Source organism: Leptopilina heterotoma, unplaced genomic scaffold (assembly GCF_015476425.1).
Source record: "Leptopilina heterotoma isolate Lh14 unplaced genomic scaffold, ASM1547642v1 Lhet_164, whole genome shotgun sequence".
NCBI classification, from domain to species: domain Eukaryota; kingdom Metazoa; phylum Arthropoda; class Insecta; order Hymenoptera; family Figitidae; genus Leptopilina; species Leptopilina heterotoma.
The window spans coordinates 670,443-697,874 of record NW_025110880.1 but is presented as its reverse complement, the minus strand read 5'-3'; the positions used below and the strand labels follow the sequence as shown (position 1 = coordinate 697,874).

Below are 27,432 nucleotides of genomic sequence, written 5' to 3'. Positions count from 1 at the left end.
TTGTTTGATAGAATGTTTTCCTTTTTGTTGGTATTTAATTTTCACAAAAGCCTTTGATCTGGAGTTACAGTTTTTTCGCCAATTGATAAACGAATGTTATAACACGTAGCATTCAGCACACGACTCAATGGACAGCGATCGAATTTAATTAATGGAAATGGGTTCACACCGGAAGGGTTTCAGGCGTAGAAAATGGAATTGGAGGCGAATCGCAGGGGCTTTCTCGAAACAAATAACTGTCCGTTATAGAGAGAGAGAGAAAGAGAGAGTGTGTGAGAGAGAGAAAGAGAGTCGTAGGAGAGATTATCGATCGAGAGGCGCAATATATTTTGAGACTTTGGAATTCGATTGTTCGTACAAATCTCGTGAACGATAAAGATCAAATTCCGATATCGAAGACCGCCGATTGGTGGTTTTAGAAGACCCTTCGTCCAACTGACAGAGAATAGACCAGTAATGAAATTCCACTTTTCCTCTTTCCAACTATATATACACACTTCTCAGAACAACTGAAAATTTTACCTATTTTTCGCTTTCTAACTAAATAACAATTTCTTGGAATTTTTCTAATTTTCTAATAATATTTGAACAATATTTTCTATTAGCAGCAAAATTAATTGATTTCAAAATTTATTTATTTCTGCTTAACACGAAAAAACTTATGGATTTCCAGTAGTTTATCCAGTAATTAATCTACACAGAAAAAAAAAGTCTGACTCCGTTTACACCTTAAATTCAGCCCATGTATTTCACATAAGTCTGTCCTTGTTTAATGGGGCTGACTCCGTTTACACCTTAAATTCAGCCTCGAAAACAGGCTAAAAGTAAAACTTTTTTTTTAGTGTGTAGTAGTGCTTTTTCATAAGTGCAGTAGTGAAGGTCAGTTTTAGTCAGACGGGCCTTTTATTCTTATTGAAAGTAATTGAAAGTGTTAACACTGCATTTTACTTACACGAAATGTTTCCAAAATCACATTATTTTAATTATTCTAGTAGTAGAAGTCAGTTTCAGTCAGACAAACGCATTTTTATTTGATCTAAGTAACAGAATTAAAATTGAATTTTAACTAAACGACCCTTTTCCTGAAACATATTAATTCAATTCTAGTAGAAAATGTCCGTTATAGTTAGACGTGATTTAACTTCAGTTTTAGTACTAGAAATCAATTTTAGTTAGATGTGGTTTCTCTAAATGAATAAAACGTCTGTTTCAGTAGTAGAAGTCAATTTGAGTCAGTCAGAAAATTGATTTTAAATTTTATGTAAATCGTTGCAGTGAAATTGAATTTTTGACCCACACGAAACGTTTCCAAAATTATATTATTTTAATTCTAGTAGTAAAGATCAGTTTCAGTCGGACGGACTTTTGATCCTTATTTAAAATAAAGTAACAGTATAGTAAAATTAAATTGTAGTTAAAAGAAACTTTATTCTTAAATTATGTTAATTAAAGTCAAGTAGTAGAAATCAGCTTCATTCAGGCAGGACATTACCTTCACAGAAAAAAAAAGTTGTATAAATTTTGTTGCGGGTAATTTTAACCAATGCTTATTTACATAGACAGTGGTGCCAAACCAAAATCAGGTTAAAATTTATACTTTTTTTCTTGTGTTTATGTAATTAACTTGAATTTCAGTAGTAGAAATCAGTTATAGTCAGACGAATAAAACGTCTGTTTCAGTAGTAGAAGTCAATTTTAGTCAGTCAGGAGTTTTATTTTAAATTTAATGTAATAAGAAGTAAAATTACGTTTTATTCTCACAAAACGTTATGGAAATCATTATTATTCAATTCTAGTAGTAGAAGTCAGTTTCAGTCAGGCGGACGATTTATTCTTATTCAATTTAAGTAGAATTATAGAAAAATTAAATATTAACCAAACGAAATTTTTCCGAAATTATATTAATTAAATACAAGTAGTACAAGTCAGTTTCTGTCAGACCAGACTTTCTTTTCATTTAACTTGAGTTTCAGGAGGAGAAATCAGTTATAGTTAGACGAGTTTTTTTTTAATGAATAAAACGCCTGTTTCAGTAGTAGAAGTCAATTTTAGTCAGTCTAAAGTAAAAAGTAAAAAGTAATTTAAAATAATACAATTAAATTTGATGCAATAAGAACTAAAATTACGTTTCATTATCACGAAACATTACGAAAATCATATTATTTCAATTCTAGTAGTAGAAGTCAGTTTTAGTCAGGCGGACGTATTATTCATTTAAGTATAGAATTATAGTAAAATTAAATATTAATCAAACGAAATTTTTCCGAAATTATATCAATTAAATACAAGTAGTAAAATTCAGTTTCTCTCAGACTGGACTTTCTTTTCATTAAACTATAGTTTTAGTGGAAGAAATCATTTTTAGTTGGACGAAATTCTTTCTAAATTTATTAACTTATTTGCTAATTATGTTAACGACTGTTTTAGTAGTAGAAGTCAATTTTAGTCAATTAGACCTAACTTTTTTATTTTCATTTAAACTAAAGTAGGAAAATTATATTTTAGTCAAATGAAACATTATTAAAATCAGTGAATTTTAAATTAAGTAGTTGCAATCAGTTTTAGTCAGACAAACGTTGTATATTTTTATTAAATTTAAATTGTACTTGTATAATTGTGTAATATTGTCCTATATATATATTTATCAAAAAAATTTCAGCTCTTTTAAATGCAGAAAAAAAATATTTCAAAAAATGTAATATTTCACCTTTTTTTAAAATCTAAAATATTTTTGACTTTTTCTTCTAAAATCCACTATTTTGACAAAACTTTGTATTTGAGATTGATGCACTTGAGAAATTCTGTCCCTTATTATTAAAATATTTTGAAAGTTACTAATAAATTTTCAGTAATAATTCTGTAAAAATTCGTTTACAAAACAGTAAATTAGATTTAAAATCTTTGTATTTTTTAATTTTTTTATTATCGAAAATGTGCGGAACATTTTTAAGTTAAAAGCTCTTTCAAACATATAAATCAGAAATCGATAAAACAAATATTTGATTTTTATCAGATTATACAGCGAATATGTTTGATCAAGTTAACTGATCTGTAAATTTTATATATATTCTCAACTTCCGGTTCATACTATTGTACTCAATTTCTAGTCAAAAACATATTTGTATAGAAATTGATTTGCACATGAGTTGAATTATAAGTAATCTACTTTTAAATATTGGAGTTTATTTTTCTTTTAATATTTAGAGTTTATTATTAGTTTCATCTTTCCTCGAAAACAAAAACAAAAAATTATTTATTAATTTGCATTATGTATTCAGTTATGATTTATTTTAACAATGAAAATTAAAAATGAAAGTAACAATACAAATATAAGTATAGTAATGAAAATAAAAAAATAAAAACCAAAAATAGTTCTTTAGTACCTGTCTTTTTGTAGTATATTAAAATACCGACTTATTTGCAAGTCTCGCGTTTTCACTCGTGCCAGCGCAAAAGGAAGAGAAAGACACGACTAATCTTACCGTGAAGGAGGAAAAAGTATACTGAGAAAGAGAAAAAAGGAGAGAGAGTGAGAGGGAGGAAGGATGGATAAGAATACTGAACAAAGTATGGCTCACGATTAACGTTGAATTTCACTACTGGCTTTTAGCAGTTGGCAGCGTGCAAGGAGGGATTATTCAAATTTTTATTTGTTCCGGCTCCAACTACAACGTCCTTGTCGCTTGCGTTTTCGTCAAAAACTCTTACTATGACTCAGAAGCAAGCAAAAAACTTGTGAAAACACTTTTTATCGTTATTGAAATGCCACTCTCTAATAAATAACAATGAAAAATTATTCTAAAATTAAAATTTTAATACTAAATAAACACAAAAGGGGATAAAAATCAAAAACTATGTTTATTCTAAGTAGAATTTAAGAATCGGAAATTAATTAATTAATTAATTAAAACTATATTTATACTACAATAAAATCCGAAACTCAATTTTTAAATTATATGTGGAGACAGTTCTAACTCGTAGTCATTACTAAGTGATATGGCTCAGTGGTTTCGTTATCAAAGTCGTTTGTGGCTTCTAGGGGTGAAAACAACTCTTAAATGAAAAGTAATAAGATATCTTTTAAGAAATATTAATTATTTATCAACTTTGGTATTTAAGGGCTTTTTGGGTCTCTGATTACGAATCTGGTGTCAGATTTTCAAAATTCAAAATGGCAGATCCAATATGGCGGACAACTTTTTTAAAAATCGTTACAATATGCCTGAAAGTTATTATTCGATGCTTTTTGGGGTCGCTGATTACGAATCTGATGATAGGATTTCAAAATGGCAGATCTCTTAAAGATGAAAATTAGAAAACATTTAAACATTTACACAAATGTGCCTTTGCATATTGGACATTTCTTTAATGACAAAGTAATTTCTAATAGAAACTTTGTTAATAAATGAGAAATTTTTAGTTTAAAAATCGATTGAAATAAGAAATTTAGAATATTTAATTGCAATGAAGAAAAAAATAATCACACAATTAAATCTCCCAAATTTAATTTTAGATTCGTAATATTTATTCTTATTATAGATCCACCATTTTTAATTTTGAAAATCTGACAACAGATTCGAAATCAGCGACCCGAAAAACCCCCGAATAACGAGTTTCAGGCAAATTGGATCGATTTTTAAAAAAGTTATCCGCCAAATCGGATCCGCCATTTTGAATTTTGAAAATCTGACATCAGATTCGTAATCAGCTACACTGCAAAAAATATGTATTTGATTCAAATAACCGATTAATTGACTATTATCAATTAAATATTTCATTGAATCAAAAAAAAAAATTTTTTAATTTTTGTTAAAATTACTCAGAACAAAATTTTCTAGAAAACCGTCATTTTGTAATTTTTATTTTTGTTGTTGTTTAATTTATAAATAAACAAATATACTGATGTAATGTGACTTTTTTCAGAACATGTAAGGTTTTTTTTTTTAAAAACAAAACATTTTTTGGTTCATGTAAAGAAATAATATATTTAATTCAAACATAAGTTGTGGTTGATTTTCAATTATTTACAATCAACTTTTAAGTTTAAATCAAACATAAAATTTTTAAACATATTCTTTGTTTAAATGAAAACAGAAAATATGTTTGAATTAAACATAATTATTCAAACAAATAATATTTTTGCATCAAAGCAGTAGATATTTCCTATATATTGGGATTAAACTTTCAAACTAATTTCAATTAAATAAAATCACTTAAAATTATTTTTCTATTTAAATGAAGTATAATGCTTTCTCAGTGCAACAATTAATAGAAATATTTACAATAATGTAACATACAACAGTTATAAACAATATTCTTAAACAAATTATTATATGTGTCATTGTACACAAGATAATTGGCTTAAATTTTTTTACTCGGAGGTTTTTGAGGTCACTGATCACAAATCTGGTGTTTGGTTGTAAAAATTCAAAAATAATTGAATTTTTTCAATAATTTGTAACTTTTCCAAAAATAAATTTTCTTTGTGTTTTTAACTAAAATTCTTCTTGGTATAAACTATAAATGTATTATTTTTAATAATTTTTGAAAAAGCTTTTTGATAAGTTTCAAATTCATTTGTTTACAATTTAATTTTACAAAATTTCAATTATTCATTTTCAATTTTTTTTTCAATTGTTTTTTATTCGTAAATTTTTATATTTAATTAGCCTTCTAGTTTGATATAGGTACATCGATTACAGGACAAAAAATCCAATTCAATAAGTCCAGACCGGAAAGTCCAAGAGAAAATGTCCAAAGTACAAAAAATCCAAAATAAAAATGCCTAAAGTCAAAAAATCAAAAATAAATAAAAACTTCCAAAATAAATAATAAAACATGTGAAAAAGCCACGTTATTTCTTTTATGCTATAAAATCGGAATTATTTGCAACATTTTTGATAAAATTCTTTACAAAAATTCTATTATTTCGAAACATAAAAAAATTCTTCACAAAAATTCAATTATTTTCATAAGTAAAAAAATTTCTAGAGGAATTTCAATTATTCAATAAAATTTTTAAAACAATTATTCCAAGAAATACAATTATTTTCAACAATTTTAATGAAATTCATTACAAAAATTTAATTATTTTCAAAAATAAAAAAATTCTTCACAAAATTTCAATTCTTTTCATAAATAAACGAATTTCTAGAAGAATTCCAATTATTGTACAAAAATTTTTTAAACAATTATTCCACGAAATACAATTATTTTCACCAATTTTGATGAAATTCTTTATAAAAATTTAATTATTGTCAAAAATAAAAAAAATTTTCACAAAATTTCAATTATTTTCATAAATAAAAAAATTTCTAGAAGAATTTCAAGTATTCTATAAAATGTTTTAAAAAAAGGAAAATTTCATTCAAGGCAACCATTTAAATTTTTATAACTCAATTTTTTTCATTGGATTTTTAATTTCTTTCCACTTTTTGACCAGGACAAAAAAACCAAAAAAATAAATCCAAATTGAAACTATTTTTTTTTACTTTAAAAGTGGTTATACAAAGAAAAAAAAAATACGTCGTATTGTTGAAGAATACGCGACATACAAGGAAGAAAAAAGAATTTTGAAATACATGGAAGCCATAGCGCACACCATTGTTCATTAATTTTTTTTTAAATAAAATGTAAAATTTTAACTTCTTAATAAATTAATTTTTTGGAAAATTAGGAAAATTAATGCTATTAGGGAAAAATTAATAGAATTAGGAAAAAAAGATTAGGAAAATAGGATTAAGAATTTAGACTTTAGGAAAAACGTACTTGCAGGTTTACACGAAATTCATTTGTTAATTTAGCTTCGTGTTACCGCAAACCTAAAATTACCATTTGAAATTTAGTTTTCTTTCAACCAAATACTAAAAAAACACTGTTTTTCTAAGGATATCCAATTGAGACAAAAAACGCATCAAAATAGTTGCGACACCGGAAAAAATATGTGTTAAATTTGTTGCGTGTAGTTTTCAGGTGATGTTGTTTATACACAATTTTGGTGTTATTTTAACCCCATTTAAAATGTATATTAATTTAAAACCCTGTAGTGTTAATTTAACACATACAAGTGTTATTTTAACACCAATGAAGTGTTAAAATCACACACTGTCGGTTAAAAATGTTGCGTGTAGTTTTAACACTACTTTTAGTGTTATAATAACACTTCTTTTAAGCAACTATGTTTTTTTGTCTCAATTTGATATCCTTAGAAAAACTGTGTAACACATGGATTTTAGTTTCTTGTCAACTTGAAACTAAATTAACAATTTAGTTTTGTATTATTTTAATTTTAAACTCATCTGATTATTTACTGGGATTAATTAAATTTATTGATTGAATCAGATAATTTTTTGCTCAACCTAAGATGACTTCTATTATATTATTGTTTCCGGTACGACTATTGAGAATAAACGAGTTCAAGTTATATGCGAAAGAAATGCGTCGTCGATTCTCTGCTCTCTTTCCTTTTTTTTTTTTTTTTTTTATTTTTATCTCTAAAGCTAACTCGACATCGTTTTATGTATAGTCATCGACGCGGTCGTCGCGCGTGGTGAATAGTATAGGAAACTGAGGGGCACCAAAGAGCGCTTCTGCGGCTGCCGCTTGATGTATTCTGGATTAATGCAAACGGCTAATGTTATGTTAATGCCTCGTGCAGCGGTATTAGCGGTCGTGCCATGGGTACCGTAAATACAGCTTGGCAAAATCCCCTGTTAACCGATGCTTCCTCTTTTCAATGCTACTACCATTTTTCCAACGCAGGCCATTTTTTTTTCCTTTGCAAAAAAAGAAGAAGAAACAGAAAAGAAAAAAAAATGTTGCAGACAAAAGTCGTAATGTCATTTTGTTTCTCTTCTCTTGTCGATCTTAAGATCGACCTACCCTCACAAATGTCGATCCGGTGGGAAAAAAAATGTGAGGAAATGATTAAATGTTAAAATGTGGAAATTGCACTAAGGAAAATACGTGCGGGAATATCTCCAAGGCATTAAAAGGCAACATCGAGTTGAAGGAAATTTAAACAGAAGTTTAATGGGAAGCATGTCTCTCTCTCTCTCTCTCTTAGCAATGCTCGTGTGCAAACGTGAACCCATTCCCATTCAGACAATTGTCTTTTATATTCTTTCGCAAATATCGTTCATTTCCATTCTTACAAAATCCATTTATATTTTCATTTCATACACTTTTATCCAAACTTTATTATACGCATTTTCTCGTGTGTCTTTCTTTCTTGTTATTTTTTTACTCCCCCCCCCTACACTTCTTGAACACCTTATCTGTCTTTCTACTTATCACTGGGGATTTAAAATTGTTTGCCATTTTTAAGTTTCCCTTTCACTACGTTATTGTGAATTGCTTTTTTATTACTTTAACTTTGAAATAGTTTTCAATGTATTTCCAATAAAGGAATTTTTTCTGATGTTCACTTATTATTGTAGAGAAAGAAGTAAAAATTAAGCCCGTCACTTGGAGAAATTCGATAATTCATTTTTTTTTCTTTTGTAAATATAATAGAAAAGTTTGATGGATTTCTTTCATTTTATTATTTGTTTCTTTCTTTTGATACTGATTATGAAAGAAAATAGAATTTTTATTTACAAAAATCTGACTTAAATTTTAATTTACTAATTAGGTAAAAACTACTAATTAGTAGATCAGACCAGATCAATTGTGTTAAAAAAATTTCATTGATTTTCTAAAATGTTAAAACTTCTGTTAAGTAATAATTAATTAGAACTAATGTAATTTTGTCATTTTTTGTATAATTTTAAACTCACTTTGTATGAAAGGATAAAAATATCTACAATATGGTTCATGTCTGTCTCATGCATTTTTTTAATTTTAGAATTTTTCTTGTTTAATGGAACTAACTTTTACTACTGACGCTGAAAATACCTATAACTTTTCTCTTGACTGACATAAGAATATTTTTACTACTAATTGCAAAATTTTGAAGATTGTATAATTTTTCTTGTCTGACCTTAAAAGTTACTTTTACTACTAATGTCAAAAAATATCTGAATTTACTTTGTATGACGTTAGACTAATTTTCTTATTGATATTAACAATACCTACAATCTTTGTTTTTTTGACTTAAAGATCTTTTACTACTATATAGAAATATTTAAGAATTACAGATCTCCCTGATCTGAAGGTACATTTACTGTTGATGATAAAAATAACTACACCTTATGTTATGTCTGACGTAAGCATACTTTTACTACTGACAGTAAAAATACCTACAAGTATTGTTATGTCTGCAGTGAGCATAGTTTTACTACTAATAAAAAAGTTGACAGAATTTCTTGTCTGATCTTTAGCTACTTTTACTATAGATACAATGGTACTAACAATACCTATAATTTTTGTTGTGTCTGACTGAAACGTTCTGTTGCTACTAATTATGCTTATTTAATCATTCTTTATTTTACTAAATAAATTGATAGAATTTTGCAATAAGTGTAATTTTTTGGTATGATTTAAACTTTTTTTATCAATAGAAAAATACAAAAATTAAAGCTGTCTGATCCGAAGGTATACTTTTACTACTAATAAAAAAAATCAAAATTAAAAAAATTTATCAAACTATTGCCAATGACTTTAGTCAAAGTATCCAAGCATTGAGCCATAGCACAGTAAATTGTGAGGTATTAAAAAGTGTTGCAGATTAAATTAACACCTAAAAAGATTAAAATAATCAATTTTGGTGTTATTTTTTACAATGAATGAAATTTTAGTTCATTAAATTTTTTTATAACTATAAAACATGAAGATATCGATAACTCCAAGTCGAAGACTCGGAGTCATCGATTTCTTCATATTTTATAATAATTAAAGATGACCAAGTAATAAAATAATTATTTTATATTATAAGAATATTATACTTCTTCAAAATTATTTTTATTATTTCAATTCAATTATTATTTTCAAAAATTTTTAACTACAATTTTACTTTATATCTATTATTTTAAATAATTTTCGAAAAAGTTCTTTGGCAATTTTCAAATCCATTTATTTACAATATTTAATTTAATTTCTAATGAAATAAACTTCTTTGATAATAATGTTACAAGGTTCACAATGGCATTGCGTAACATAATGTTTAATAGAAACTGAGATTATTTAATTTGCACATAATAAAGTTTCAACCTAGATTTAAGTTAAAAATTCATTGTTATATTAGATTTAGGAGTACTTTTGTACGAAAGGGCATGTCCCGTTATGTTTCTTAAATAAATAAAAAAATAAATATTCAATTTCACGAAATTTCAATTATTCCTAAATTCTTTAATTAAATGCATATTACTCTCTAAATCTGAATTAGTAGTTTTTTACTAATAAAATAGTGCGGATTCGTTTACCAATTAAATTAGTAACTGTTTTTACTAATTTTAAGTAATTTTTTACTAATTATTAGTAGAAAATTTACTAATTTAAAATAGTAAAAAATACGTTCCACTAATTAAATTAGTAATTTTCTACTAGCAATTAGTAAAAAACTACTAAAAATTAGTAATAAATGTTATTAATGCAAATTGGTAAACGAATCCGCACTAATTCAGTTTTAGAGAGTAGAAAATAAAAACTTCAAATAGTATAAAAGAAAATTCGATTAAACTTTTTCAAAAAAATTAATTTCAAAATTCAATTATTTCTAAAAATTCACGCTATATTGCTTTTAACATTCAATTATAATCTAAAATTTTAACTGAAATTCATTTTTATGAAATGAAAATCAATTTTTATTAGAAAATTCTACAAGAATTTAATTATTTAAATGAATATGTAAATAATATATTGAATAATTGAATGTTTCTCAAAATTCAATTCTCATAAAGAATTTTAGTAACAAATTTTTAAATAATTGAATTCTTTTGTCGAATTTTATTGAAACTTGCATGAACATAATTAATTACTTTTTTCAAGGAATTCAATTATAATTTATAATTGTATGAAAAATAATTTAAAAGCTGTGATAAGTTTTATTATTATTAAAAATAATTGAATCCTTGAAAAGAATTTTATTACTCTTGAAAATAATTGAATTTCTGCAATAATTTGTAACTTCTCTAAAATTAAATTTTTTTTAGTGTTTTTTAACTAAAATTCTTCGATAAATCCATTATTTTCAATAATTTTTAAAAAAGTTCTTTGAGAATTTTCAAATTCATTCGTTTACAATTCAATTTTACAAAATTTCAATTATTCGGAAATTCTGCAATTAAATTTATATTGAAAAATAAAAACTTGAAATAATTTCAATAAAAATCTTATTAAACTTTTAAAAAAAATTAATTCTACAGAATTGTTTGTCAAAAATATGAAAAATTAAGAATTTCAATGATTTTAATTTGGAACTTTTTTATAATTTAATTTTTTTTAAAAATCCACGTTATAATGCTTTTAATATTTAATTATAATCTAAAATTTTAACTGAAATTCATTTTTAAAACCATTTTTATTAGTAAATTCTACGAGAATTCAATTATTTAAATACAAAAATAAATAATTTATTAATTTCATGTTTCATGAAATTAAATTCTCATAAAAAATGTTATCAATAAATTTTTTAAATCATTAAATTCTTTGAACAAATTTTAATAAAATTTTTAAGAATAATTACATTTTTCGAAGAAGTTGATTACAATTGCATTAAAAATAATTGAAATTATGCAATGAGTTTTATTATTTTATGAAAATAATTGAATTCCTAAAAGAATTTTATTATTTATAAAAATAATTGAATCCCTGTAAACAAGTTATTATTTATGAAAATAATTGAATTGTTGCGAAGAAATTAAAAAAAAAAAATTGTAAATAATTGAATTCCTGTAAAAAAATTTATTATTTATGAAAATAATTGAATGTTTGCGTAGAATTTTATTTAAATTTTTTTTAATGATGGAATTCTTTTGGAAAATTCTATTGAAATAATAGATATTGGAAATCGTTGAAATTTAGAAAACTTTTGAAAATAATTGAAATTTTGACAAGAATTTGATTAAAATTTTGTAAACTAATTGAATATCAGAGAAGAATTTTATTATTTATAAAGAGAATTAAAATTTTGACGAGAATTTTTTAAAATTTTTTAACACAATTGAATTTAGTAACTATGTTACTAAGTAAGTCAGTAAGTTAGTAACTAAGTTACTAACTTACTATTCTCCCTAGAGAAGCTAAATTCGTTGAATTTTTACAAATCGTTGACTTTGGAGTTTTATTTAAAGATTTAAACTAATATTTTATTCATAGTTAAAAATAACACCAAAATAGATTATTTTAATTTTTTCTGGTGTTAATTTTATCCCAGAGGGATTAAACTGTTGCAGATTATTTTAATCCATTCGGGTGTTATTTTAACACCTCACGTTTTACTGTGAGTTTGAAACTTTTGCCAACAATTACGCTATTGCTTATGACCGTTTCCTATACAACAAATTAATATGAATCACTTACCAATTTTAGCAAACCATGGACGAGGACAATAAAATAGACAAAAGTATTCTCGTTTTTAGTCATGGTTTACTATATATTTTAGCAATGATACATATATTATTTTGTAACATGAAAAATGGCCATCAGCAATAGTGTTTTAATTGTTGGTCATTGTTTCAAAGTAGGACTCAGAGCATGTTTACTTTGGCTAAAGTCTTTGTCAATAGTTAGCTAGAATTTAGTACTATTTCCATTTCCACGCGGAAATACAAAAACTACTTTTACCATTTAAACTGTGATTTAAACACTCTAAATTTTCCACGTCTAGTTTTCAAAAATGACACTTCAAACATAACTTACAAACGAATTTGAATTACTTTAGAGATGCTGATAATAAGGTTATTTGTAATTCGAAAGAGCCCCCCCCTCTGATCAAATCTTCCTAATTTCCGGGATCACGCGCTTAAAATTCCACTCGTGGCATAGGTCGTCCCCCCTCTTTGCTCCCCTTTCCCCAACCCCTCTGGCTTGAGGGCTCTGCAATGGATATAAAGGGGTTTGAAACTCGTGGAATATAGCGTGCTCTCTGGCAGTAGTAGCAGCAGCAGGAGCATAGCGCGATTTCGCTATAAACGCCGTACACGCAGACACCGTATTAATTTCGTATAAATTCGGTGAAACTGCACTTCGCACTCGGAATTACAAAATGCGATTTCGACTGGTAATCGTCGGAAAGTCTCGTTAGCGATTATTACAGTTGGACAATTTACGTACACTGAAGCGCACGCGAATCCTTTGAATCCTATTGAATTTTTTTCTCTTCTTTTTTTTTTTTTAATTTTTTGTATTTTAATGTAAATTTGATGTAATTCAGATACAAAATATAGAGATGCATAATATGTGAGAGTTGAAAATTTAACTTCAAAGTGATATTTATCTCTTCATCATGCGTCATTATTATTTACATTACAAAACATTTTTCTTAAAAAAATGTGGATTTAAAACACATTTCCTTTGTTGTCGGGGAACTTTTGTTACATTTTTTTTTTAACTCAGAGGATAAAAGTGTCTTCATTAGACCTTTTATGGTGAAAAAGACGTGGAAATTTTCTTTCTGACACACACACACACACATAAGGATTGGACAACCGCTGTTCTTCTCTTATGATAAAACGTTGAATAATTAATGTAAAATTTTAATTTTGACTTTTAAAATTTTTTGAGTTTAAATGCTTTAGAGATAAGGGATGAGAAATAAACATATTACATGAGAAAGTAATTGTAAAATGTAATATTTCAAAATAAATTACAATAATTAGCGAATATTATTCTGTAATTTTAATCATCAGTAGTACAAGAGCATTTTGATCAGACATTGTTCTAAATTTTAGTTTACATCATTATTAGTAGTAGAAACAAAATTTTAGGTCATGCAGAACGTTCTTAAATACGTTTTCTCAATGTGAAAAATTCTTTGAATATTTTCGGAAATATTTTCGAAATTTTCACAATGTAGAAAAGTATTGTAGTTTCTTTCATAATTTAATAGTAAAATTAGCAGTAGTATAAACAAGTAACAGTCAGACATTGTTTTAAATTCTCATCAGTGGTGTGTGTGTAAGTAGTATAACCCAGTTTTGGTTAGACGAAACAATTTCTAACCCTTAATACTACTTAGCGACAGTAGTATAGAAAAAATTTAGTCAGACGTCATTTCTTGTTAATATTCCTCATTACAAAAATTATTTATTTTTTTATTGTTAGTTTCAGCTTTATTATTTTAATAAGAAATTAAATAAAAATAATATCAAAGTTACAAAATTTTTGGAGGAATAATCCAAAATTAGTCTCTAATAACTAATTCTATAATTACTCTGATTAATAAATTATTGTATAAACTATTCTTAAATTTTTTTTTCGATTTCTGAATTACGTACTCAAAGTAAATAGTAAATTCAATTATTAAATTGAATTTAATTTAGTAAAATGTACCTATGTCTCTGATCAAAATTCATTTAAATAGATTCAAATGAATTCAAAGAATTTCAAGTTACTCCAAGATGCATTCACAGAGAATTAAAGTGGATTGAAAGTTAATTATCATAAATATAATGGGAATTTAATTAAATTACATTTTAATTTTTAATTAATCTTAGAGATGAATTTTTCGACAAATTTTCGCTTAGCTTTATTTTAAATGAATACAGTAGTATTGTAAATAAAATTATTAAATTTTATGCTAAAATTTTTGTTTTATAATCGAATCTTTAACCTCCGAGTGGTTTTATGTTTTAAATTATAGAAAATATTTACTTTAGAATAAAACTCCTTAGGTTAATATCATTAGTAGTATAAGCAAAGTTTCGTCAGTGATCGTATTGAATTTTTCTAATTTAAAACATTGTCTGACTAGAACTTTTTTATACTACTGTTAAATTGTATTATCATAAGAATTAGATTAAACAAATATAAAAAATTCTTTAGTTTTTATTATATTTTGTATTATTTTTTGTATATATTTTGTTATTTTGTATATTTTTTAATACTTTATATTATATTTCATGTAACCCATAATACTGTATTTATAATACAAAATTCATTTCCCTGAACTTTTAAAAGAACATTCAAAAAGAAAAGAAAATAATAAAAAAATTCTCAAAAAATGATAAAATAATTTTTAGCCGTATTCGTTTCAAATTTCGAGGTCAAAAATGCGAGAAAGATTACTTAACTCAACTTGGATGATAGTATATAGCAATATAAGTTTCTCTTTTTTTTTCTCCCTCCTTCTTTGAAAGTACTTTCAACCCTCTAGAGTTTGCCCTTCGACCTCTCGAAAGTAGAAATCGTTTCCAGCTGTGTTGCACTTTTAATACCAGTGGAAGTTAGCTTGTCAAGTTAAAATGTTTCAGTGCTCATCTTTACTACATAAAAAACTAGTCTCTAAAACTAGCGATAAAATTTTACATAAAATGGTTTAATATTAAATTTCATTTTTTTTCACATTTACAGTTTTTAATGAGATTCTTTTTTTTTTTTTTACTTAATTTTCTTTAAAAAAGATAAATTGGATTTTCTGAGATTAAATAATTATAAGTTATGACAAGTTTAGTACAAAATTCTGAGTTTTTTTAAACAAGGAAAAATTTATATATTTTTCATTCTCGATTAATCATAATTTTTTTTAACAAAATCTCGAGTATTTAAAAAAAACACTTGCAGAATTTCTAGTTTTAATTCAGAATTTTTGCCAGTATTCTGATTTATTTAGAAATATATTTAAAAAAAGGCATAACTCCTATTTTATAATCACTATTTTTGCAAAAAATTTTCTGCTTCTTTTCGGATAAAAAGACTAAAAGCATCAAACTTTCAAAATTTTTTATTATTTTTCGGCACTCAGGTGAAAATTTTTAGTATGAATATTATTTAAAGTCATCGTAAATATATTTTTATATTTATATATTTTTTTTTTAATAAAAAATTTATTATTAAATCTTTCTTTGTAACAATTTTACTATTTTTCTTGTTAACTACCTATAGTAAGACCAACTTAATGAAAAACAATATTCAAGAATATTATTGACAACTTTAAGAATGAATTAAATCTATAGAAACTAAAATTTTTTAATTGTACAATTGAGTTATTAACATAGTAATAAAATTAAATTCCAATTTATATTTTATTTTTATAAAAAAATTTGAATTATAAATTTTTAAATTCTATTATTTTTAAAATTGTTAATTTGATATAAAATGGTAAATAAAAAGTTACCCGGGCGCGAATTGTTGACAGTAACTAATAACTATAAACAACTATAACTCTCTTAATTTGAATTTTGAACTAGTAAAAATGTTTACTAATTTGAATTAGTGACTGACTTTTTGCTTTTTAATTTGTCAATTTTACTAATAAATTGGTAGAAATTACTATATTTATAGTATAATTCAAAAGCAAAAAAGTCACTAACTAATTTAAATTAGTAAACATTTTTACTAACTCAAATTTAGAGAGAATAATATAAATTCACTCACTGACTTAATTGGAAATATTTCTACTAATCGTATGATAGATAATGATGACTAATTAATAGTTAAATTCACTTTTAGTTTTAGGTTATGTCAAAGCAACTAAAATTTTCTTTAACTAGTTCAAATAGTCAAATTTGTTTATTTTCTTAGTTTTTATTTACTAAACTATTAATTATTTATTTCGTACTAATTATTTCGTAATAATTAGTTATTTTTCGCTAATAATCAGTTATTTTTTACTAATTGCTAAACTAAAATTCAGACAAGATTTTCCTAACAAATTATTTCTAACTAAATCAGATTTAGAAAGTAGAGAAAAATCTTTAATTCTCTGTGTCCATTATAAGTAGTACAAGTATAGTTTCGTCAGACCCTCAAGTGAGTAAGTAAGTTGCGTCTAGTTGGGTCAATTTAGTCCAACTTAGGTCAAGTTAACTCGAGTTAGGTCAAGTTAGATGAACTTAGATTATATTGGGTAAGTTAAGGAGAATTGCTTTAAACTCAAAAGTGCTTAGCACTTTTTTTTTAATTATCGTCAAATTAATTTGTTTTCTATTAGGTAGAATTACACTTTAAAAGGAAAGTGACAAATTAAATCCTACTTTGGCTACAAATTGAAACTTATATTTTTTATACATAAAAATAGCAATAATATTTTTTACATGTTTTTTACATTTATGGGGCAAAATTACTCAACTGCCCAGGTCAAAAAATGAATTTTCTCGAAACTTTGCCAAAATGTTACTATTATTAGTAGAATTGTAAATATAAAATAGTATTGAATTTGATAAAATATTTTTTGAGTTACAGAGTTTCGAAATTTTGATTTTTTTTTTTAAATGCTTTTTTTCGATTTAACATATTGATAAGAAAAATTAATCAAATTAAAAGTGTGAATAGTGATTTTGAAAGGGTTTTTCACGAGTGACAAGCTGGTGATGAAAAAAAATTGTTTTTTTTTCAATTTGACCTTGAAACATAAATTTTTTGACCTGGGCAGTTGAGGAATTTTGCCCTATATTTTTATTGCATAAAAATTATAATACTTTAGATTTATAATCAAAGTTAGATTAGTTTGAAATTATTTCTCCCTCTCATGTCAAATTTTTCTTTCACCCTTTTCTATTTATGCTAGAGTAAATTAATTTATACATAGTTTTTCGTTATGAACAATTTTCCACCTCTAATTTGAGCTAATAACTCAGAAATCTGAAAGCGTGATAGATCTTGTGGTTTTCTCGTATATAGTTCTGCTCGGAAGTTAACCTGTCCGACGTTTTCTCACGGTCCGTTGCTTGGAAAAGTTTCCAATTTAATTTAGTTACTCTCCGTGTCTAGGTTCCATGCGAGGGATAGCCCGAAGCTTCGAAGTCTGAATAACAATGGAAGGGAGTAGGGAGAGAAAGAGAGAGAGAGAGGAAGATGGAAGGAAAACGAATTTTCACTCTATCTTCGTATACATTTTCTTGTCGTCGCCTACTCCTTTATAAGATTAGACTTAAGCCTCTTTGTAAGTTCTGAACTCACAACAAGTGTTGATAACTTGCACTCGACTTGCTTCTAAGTAGAAATTGCTTCAATAGCAGAAGGTTAAACAGAATAATCATTAAATGCAAAAGAGAGCTTTCGACTTCCTTATTGAAGAATCAATTTTATTTGACGGAAATGAAGAAACTTTGAAATTATATATTCATTTATAATTATTACAAAAATTTATGCTTGTAAATAAATTATAGATAATTCTTGTTGGAAAATTTAAAAATAATTGTTTTCTGTAAAAGGAATTAGAAAGTATTTAGTAAATAAATTATGAGCAATCTTGTAAATTTTTCTAAAAGTAATTGTTTTCTGTAAAAGGGAATTACAAAATGTTTAGAAAATAAATTATCGTCAATACTTTTTATAATTTTTTCTAAAAGTAATTTTTTTCTGTAAATGGAACTACAAAATGTTTAGAAAATAAATTATTACCAATGCTTGTTGAAAATATATAAATAAATTCAATAAATTTTTATCAAAATAAATATAATAATAGATGTGTAAAAAAATAATTCTAATAAAATACAGAAATAATTACAAAATACTCTTTAAACTATCGTCTCCCTTCTTGTGAAAATAGAAAGAAGCATTAGGTGAAAATTTCTCTTCCGAAACGAAGAGAAAAACACCCGAACATTGCAAAAAAGAAGATAATGATTTTGATAGTCAAAAAGCCATTTTCGAGCAAAGAAAAAACTTCCCCTCAAAAAGAAAAAAGAAGAAATCGTTTTCTGTTGGAAAACCGACAATTAATTATTACTTGCTAAGACTGGTTTGCAAACAATTTGTCTTCATTGTCGAGGAACGACTTATCACACGGTTCGGGAGTTGGGTGCTGGAAAGCAGAGTTGTGTCAGATCTGCAAGGATAAGAAGAATTTCGTTGGAAAAATATAGAGTAGACGACGAAGAAAATAAAAAAAAAAAAAATCTTTTCTTTCCCAAAAAATTAAATGTCGAATATTAAGGAAGTTATATTAGAAAAAAAGAATAGAAGATAAGTTAAAGGAATAAAGAAAATTAGAAAAAGAAGTAAGAAAGAAGAAAATTTAAAAGAAAGAAAAAATGAGAAAAGAAATAAAAGTTCGAATATATTAAGGAAAATAAAGAAAAGTTTTTTCTAAGTATACAAGCAAAGAAAGTAGAAAAGAAAAGACTAAAGAAGTTAAAGTAAAAAATCAATAAGAAGGTGAAAATTACAAAATAATGGACAGGCGACTAGAATGAAGAAAAACGAGACGCAAAAGAAAAGAGAAATTTGTTGTTTTTAAAAATAAATGGTAAAATTGAAAACGAAACTGTATTCAGTTAGTGATTCAATATTACCAATTTTTATAAAATTTATTGTTCCGAATCATATTTTCTTATGTGTAAATTTTCTAAATTTTAATATTTCTAACTTTTATTTTATCGAAATATCATTTGTTATAAAACTTTTTTCTTAAAAATGTTTTTCAAACTAATTTTAAACTTTTCGAATTAACATTCCTTATAATTTTCTTTACTCCTAATCATTCTTCTTTATAATTTCTATATTTTCTAACTTATATTTCTTCTAACTATAACTTTACCGAATTGTCACTTCTCATAATTATTATTACTTAGAATTAGTATTTTTCAAAATTTTTGTACTATCAAATAATTTTTTATACAATTTTCTTTATTGTATAATAACCAGTTTTTATAATTTTATTTTATTCGAACAATTATTTTGCATAATTTTTTCGTTACCGAAATTATATTTTAAATAATTTTTTATTACTCGAATTTTTATTTTTTCTAATATTTATTTTTACTAATAATTAATTTTTATAATTTTTATTTTTCCTAATTCGTATTTGACATAATATCCATTTTTTCTAAGTTGTAAATCCTTTAATTTACAATTTTTCGAATTCGTTATTTGACAGAATAAGAATTGCACAGAATAGTTATTTTTGTAGAAGTAGTACAAGAGAATTATTTAATTAGACTTTGCTTCAAATTCTAATTACTTTCAAGAACAAGTAGTACGAAAAAAATTTAGTCAGATTTGGATTTAAATTCTAATAACTTTTTACTAGAAGTAGTACAAAAGTGAAAAAATCATCGACAATAATTTAAATCAAACTCTAATGAAATTGTCTTTTATTTTTTCAATTTTCACTTTTTTGTTAAAATAGTAGAAGAATAGTAATCTATTCTTTTACTACTTGAATTAAATTTAGTCAGACTTGTTTCAAAATTACATATTGTTTCAGTTGAAGTAGTATAAGACAATATTTAGTCAGACTTTGATGAAAATTTACATATATTCTGAATAGAAGTAGTTCAAATGAAGATTTAGTCAGACATTTAGGTAAATTCATATAAATTTTTAGTTGAAGTAGTATAGGAGAAGTTTTAGTCAGACAAAAGACTTCTAATAATATTTACAGTGTCAGTAGTGAAAGAAAAAGAAGATTTTAATTAGACTATTTTATAATTTATACACTTATAATTTCAATCGGAAGTAGTATAACAGAAGATATAGTCAGACTTTGATTCAAATTTTTGTAGATTTTCAGTAAAAGTAGTATAGAAGAAGGTGTGGGCAGACTTTAATTTAAATTCTCGTAACTGTTCAGTCGAAGTAGTACAAGCGAAGATTTTAGTCAGACTTAAGAATTTTCTTCCGAATTTTTTATTTGGAAATAGTGCGAAAGAAAATTCAGTCTAACTTTAATTGAAATTCTCTTAGCTTTCTGCCATCAGAAGCTGTACGAAAGAAATTTCTTAAAGATTCTTGATAGTTGTTTAAATTTCAGTAGTATAGAATATTTTAGTCAGTTTTAGTTTTTAAAAACTTGTAAATTTAGTCTTAAGTAGTACAGGAAAATATATTTAGACAAACTTTATTTCAAGTGTGCTTGTATTTTTTCGGTAAAAGTAGTTTAGCGGAAAAGCTTTAGTCAAACTTTAGTGTAAGTAGTACAAGAAGAGCTTTAGTCGAACATTTTCAAATGCATTTTATTTTTCTCTCACAAGTAGTAAAAGTAAGTTAAGTCGGACAGTGTATATAATTCTCGAAAATTTAGAATCAGTAGTAAAAGAAAATATCAGTGAGACAGATTGTACGATTTCGAAAATACTGACACAACAAGAGAAAAAAAAATTGTTGCTTCCTAATCCATTTAATCCAATAAAAACCCCTACATCTGTAAAACCATAGCTACAGAGGTGTTACAACTGGACCATTTCGATCTTAAAGAAAGTGGAAAGAGAGATGTCGTAAAATTGCGCTTCCCAAACCTTTTCCCCGGAATCCTGTGGGATCTTTCTCTCCTTCCTTCTCTCTCTCTCTCTCTCTCTCTCTCTCTCTCTCTCTCTCTCTCTCTCTCTCTCTCTTTCTCTAGTTCGGTTTCGAAACAACGCGTCTCGGATTCTGCAGTCCTTCTCTCTATTTCTCTTTTTTTTATTCTCTTTCCTTACTACATTCATTTCATTTTATCTTTTCTCCTTTTTTTCTGGTGTCTTTCTCTCATTCGAGAATGTAGAAGAGTTTCGCCGAAAAGAATGAAACAGAAAACTCGTTGTATGTTGTTTCGAGACAAAAGCGGAAAAAGAAATTCGAAAGTTGAGTTAACCTATCTGAAAATGTTCCCTTTGTTGAGTTTACTTTGAGCCTTGGTATAAGTTTTGTTAAAGGAAAAAGGAGTTTTGGTACAGAAGAGGATATAACGAATCTTTATTATCAACGTCGTCACACAGTTTTGCTTCGATCTTGATTGAGCAATTCCCCTTGCAGTTAAGGTTTTGCTGTGTGTGTGTGTATGTGCGGGGAGAAAAAAGGTGAATAGATTTTTTTTTAGGGATTCCAATAAATTGCTTCGTGATAACTAATGATTGTGACATTAAATAAAAATCGTTGGTTCGAATTAGTGACTGTCTACAGATGGGAATGGAAGTTGGGGGTTGGAAAAAAATTGATAAACGAGGCCACGTTATTATAAAACAATTGATAGATGGTCTGACAGGGCGGCGTTCTTAGCTTTGCGCTTTTTTTAACGCAAGATATTTTACTTTTCGTTCACTTCTTCTTCTTCTTTATCTTTTTCTTCTTTTTCTTTCTTTGCCATGTTATTTAGTTTTAAGTTTTTAATTCTTTACCACTAGTTCTCCTTTCTTTCGCTTTTTGGTTCTTTTATATTTCTTCTACTTTAATTCACTTATTCTTACTTTTTTCCACTTTCACTTTGAGTTTTTTATTTTCACATCTAGTTTCACTTTGATAGATTTTTATTTTCATTTTCTCTTTTACTTTGTCAGAAATTCATTTTTATGTTCATGTTTAATTGACAGAATTTTTATTTCACTTTTATTTTTATTTTGACTTATACCTATTTTTAAATACGTTTACTTTCACCCTAATAAATCTTCACTTTCAATTAAATTTTTTCTTTATCTTCTATTAAAGTGAAATTCAAAATAAAAATCTATGTAAGTGGAAGTGAAGAAAAAAGGAAAAAAATCTATCAAAGTGAAAGTAAAAATGAAAATCTGAAAAATACGAAAGTCAAAATAAATATGTGTCAAATCTGATACTTTCTTTCACTACTGATATTAAAAAGAAAAAATCCCAATCAATGTCTGACCTATAATTCTCTTATACCACTGAAAATAAGAATCCAAAGTATGAATAATTCTATTTTTGACTGAACAGCTGAAAAAGAATAAAATTTCAGATTGCAGAAGTTTTTTGAACTACTGAAATTAAACTGGAGAAAAAAATAAAATCAGAAATCTCGACTAAAAATTCTTTTTTACTGCTGTCCATTGAAAAAAATCTTCCTCCTGACTAATACTTTTTGCACTACTGATTCCTAAATAGCAAAAGAATTTAATAATACTCCTAACAAAACACAATTTTACATATCAAACTAAAATTACAAAGTTTCGTCAAAGTCTGAATAAAAAAAAATTTTTTTTCTCTTTAAAAAATATCTCTTTGATAAAAATATTTTTACAATACAGTTAAATTTTTTTTTCTTTTTGCTTAATTTTTTTTTTATTTCTTTGAAAGATTGTAAAGAATTTTTCCATGTAAAGAAAAATAAATACGTTTTAGAGCTTTGTTGAAACTAATTTTACCAAAGTTTGTATAGTTTGTGTTTGAAGCATTTATCGGACAAATTAGAGGGTATATGGAATTCAAGGATCCGGGTACCGGTAAATTTGTATGGCTTTTCTTGTCAGTAGAAGAAAAGTTACCGCACACATGCCCCTATGTTGTACATGCGGGAATTTCTGGCATGACTCCTTCACTCACGTTTGAAAAGCATTTTACTCCCACAAACGACATTTGCTTGCATTCTAAAAGCTTGTACAACGAGAAACTCCAAATGGAATATCAATACTCGTCTTTAGTACATCAAGAGAGTTCGCATTTTCTATGCATATACAAAATATATATATATATATATATTATTTGAAATATAAAATTTATATAGAACAGTAGAAAATATATACACAGTTTTTCTAAGGATATCAAATTGAGACGAAAAAAGTATTTTTGCATCGCAACAATTTGATACGTTTTTTGTCTCAATTTCATATTTTTAGAAAAACTATGTATCACTATAAACTATTTTTTATATATGCGGGCAATTAATTCTACTTGACATTTTTCTGTGGCATTTTAAAATCGGTTAAACATATTTTTTTCTCATTCTTTATAGAAAAATGTTAAATACGTATTTTTTTATTTTTCCATATTTGACAAAATTTTCGAGTTATGAATTTTCGAAATTTTGGACTTTAAAAAGTAGACTTATTTTCAATAGCTCATAATTTTGAAAGTATTGAGTTTATTTTTTTAAAATTTTAAATGAAGAAAAATTATTTTTTTATAAACAAATTAATTTTTTTTAAATTTGGACGTGATTAATTCTTATTTTTTTTTATTTATTTATACCTGATAATATGCAGAAAATTTTCCTAAAAGACCCGAGATAGACCGATTGAGTTTAAGGAGTTTAAAAAATTTTTCAGAATTGACCATATAATAAATTATTTATTTCTATCTTTATTGAAATTAATAAAAACACTTTTGTCTGTATATTGCTCGAAATTAATTTTTTCTTGTATAATTTATCGATTTAAATAATAAAGAATGACAATAAAAGAATTTCCGCAATTTGCAATGTTGATCAAATGAAAATTCCAATTTTTTAAAATTCTGTCAAATTAGTAGAAAATTAGAAATAAACATTAGAATAATAAATAAAGAATCTACTCCCAGAGAAAATTTTTATTTAAACTCAAATATATTTTACTTGAATTAAATTACAAATTTTTAATTTAAATTTAAAATTTATTTCTTCTGTCAAAAAATCCCTTTAAATTTTAATTTAATTTGAAATTGAAAACTTTTCTTTAATTTAATTTAAAAACTTTAATTAAAAATTCTAATTTTTTAATTTAGTTGAATGGTATGTTAAATTTTGAATAGTAAACAAATTTTTGAAATCCCTTGTTCAAAGTTTAACTAACAGAAAAATGTTCAAATATTTTGTTCTTGAAAAACTTTTCGAAAATGTAAGGACCAAATAATGTATCAAAATTTTGCTGAGATATTCCAGTTACATTATTATTTTCGTTCACTGGTGAATCTGAGAACGAATAGAAAATTCTCTCATTGTATCTAGAATTTTAGAATGTGTCAGCGTTTTACTTCTATTCATCGTCATTCTTGACTTAGTTTCATTTTGTATTGTGTTTTTGAGTGTTGCCTACACTATTTCCACATTTTTCTCTGTTGAATTTTTTATTTTCTACAACTATAGATTTTTCTTTCTTGTTGTATAGCGTAACGCTGTATAAAAATATTAGTGGTGTATAATAATATATCATACATTAATAGTCAAAGAACGAAAAGTAGATTTAATTTTACCAAAATAAGTATTTTTGTATTAAAAAAAAAGTATATAATTTTAATTTTTAAATTTAAGAAATAAAAAGCTAATTTTTCCTTTCAGCAGAAAGTAATACAAATATCACGAATAATCAATAAATTAAATTAAAAGTTAAATAAATTCGGTTTGTAATCGATATTTGATGTATTTTTTTTCCTTTTTTTAAAATTACTTGAACCGAAAATTTTTACCTCCAATTAAATTAAAGCAAGTAACGAAACTTTTAACTCCTTTTTCATCGCTCCAATGATTTCTATAAGCCGTAATCAAGTGAAAAAGGCCATTTTTTACAGACTGTACTTGCCAACAAGAAAACGAAGCTTCACTAGTATGAAAAGGAGAAAGAGAGACAGAGATAGAGAGCGCAAGCATTAAAAAAAAGGGAAAAAAATCTGAGAAAGTCGTGAAAATAAGAAGAAAATAACTTTGACTGCTACTCGGTAGCTTTCAACCATTCCAACACTCGAGTTCAATTTGAATGCTTCCGTGAATCATTATCTAGAAAGAATGATATAGATTTTTTTTTTTTGATAAGGCTCTAGAGTTTTTCTAGAAAGCTGACGTAATTGAATTTTCTTTTGAGTATGATTATTAACGATCTCTGCGTAACTATTCGTGTAGACGTATAAAATAAAGGAATCATTGTAAAAAAAAACAATATTGTAAGACATTCAAATAAATATATAGATATATTGTAAATACTTAATATAATATATAATCTTCGCTGATTTTCGTTGTGAATGAATAGAAAAATACTTATTTTTTTATTATGATTTTAATAAATATTTAATGATGCCTCAACGCTCATGAAATTTTACATATCTTTTTTCATTGGGAAAGATTACTTTTTTGTAAATGTACTATAAAATCACTAAAAATAAAAGTTTTTTGAAAATTTTTTCAATAAAAATTTTTACAATTTTTGTCTACTTTTATCATTTTTTAATTAAAAAGAAGACCAATTTTTGCACGAAAAATAAACACTTGTTTAAGTTAACTAATTTAAATTAATTATTTTTGCTATGATTACTTTCCTTAAAATATTTACTATAATAATCTACGTATTTTATTATTTCATTCTTTCATTCTGTCTGTCCACACTTTGAAGTTAGTTTTTGTATATGCTTTTGTTTTTTTTTTCTTTAAAAAATATTGTTTAACGAATCAAAAATATGCAGATATTCTTTCATGATTTATAATAAAATAAGTATTTGAAATAAGAAAATTAAAAAAAATTATATTGTTTACTATTTGGCATTTTATTTAGGAAAGAAAAATGTATATAACAATTAATTAACGTTTTGAAACCGGTACCGGTTTTCTCATCAGAATTTATTAAATAATATTTATTTATTAAATAATTTATTAAATTTATTAAATAATACACTTATTCTTAATTTACTAATTTGTATACTTGTTTTTTATTTGTTAACTTTAAGTATTTCTTTTTTTTAAATTACAATTTTTATTTTAAATATTTACATACCATCTATTCCGAAAATTTTAATTCAATTAATTAAATATTATAAACATTTTCCTATCCTAAAGAATATGCCAAAAGTTAAAGAATATCAAGTTTATTATATCGGACGAGACATCAATAAAAGAACTTTTAAAAAATTATGAATTTATGATTTTTATTTATAAAAATATTAAATAAAATTGTGAATCGTTGAAAAATTATTTGAAATTTTTATAAAATAAAGGAAAAAATTTTATTTAAAAAAATGTTCTGTTACATTTATTTACGAATTTCTTTAATTGGAAAATTATTCAAAAACATCAATAATTTATAATAAATAATAATTACGAGTGATGAAATCATTATTTTATATTATAATAATATTGTTACTGTAAATTCTTCAAAATTATTTTCATCATTTCAATTCAATTATTATTTTCTAGAATTTTTAATTACTTTTTATAAAAATAATTGAATTTCATAAAAAAAAATTTTGATATTTATAAAAATAATTGAATAATTGCGAAGGAACTTGTAAAAAATTTTGTAAATAATTGAATTTATGTGAAATTTTTATTGTTTATGAAAATAATTCAATGTTTGTGTAGGTACAATTTTATTAAAATTTTTTTTTAAGTAATTGAATTCTTTTTGGAAAATTTTATTTAAATAGTAGATACTGAAAATCATTGAAATAAAAAGAATTTTTGAGAATAATTGAGATTTTGCCAAGAATTTTATATTAAAATTTTTGAAAATAATTGAATTTCGGAGAAGAATTGAATTATTTCTAAAGATAATTAATTGGGATTTTGAAGAGAATTTATTTTTAATTTTGAACATAATTGAATTTTTTTTGTTGAAAATAATTGAATTTCTGCAATTATTTGTAATTTCTCCAAAATTGAATGTTTTTAGTGTTTTCCCCTCGTGTTTTCAACAAAACATTTTCATTTTCCGTGTAAGGTCGTAATTTTATCTTTGTTCACAAAAACCTTGAGCAATATTTCTTGAAAAATTAAGGAAATAT

The 27,432-nt window shown here is 25.0% G+C and overlaps 2 protein-coding genes across 6 annotated transcripts in view; one reads left to right on the top strand and one right to left on the bottom strand.

Annotated features, from left to right (window-relative positions):
* The window catches only part of LOC122499063, a 693,598-nt gene that overhangs the window by 595,426 nt on the left and 70,740 nt on the right, over positions 1-27,432 (top strand). The window lies entirely within an intron of this gene.
* The window catches only part of LOC122499061, a 365,723-nt gene that overhangs the window by 311,813 nt on the left and 26,478 nt on the right, over positions 1-27,432 (bottom strand). The window lies entirely within an intron of this gene.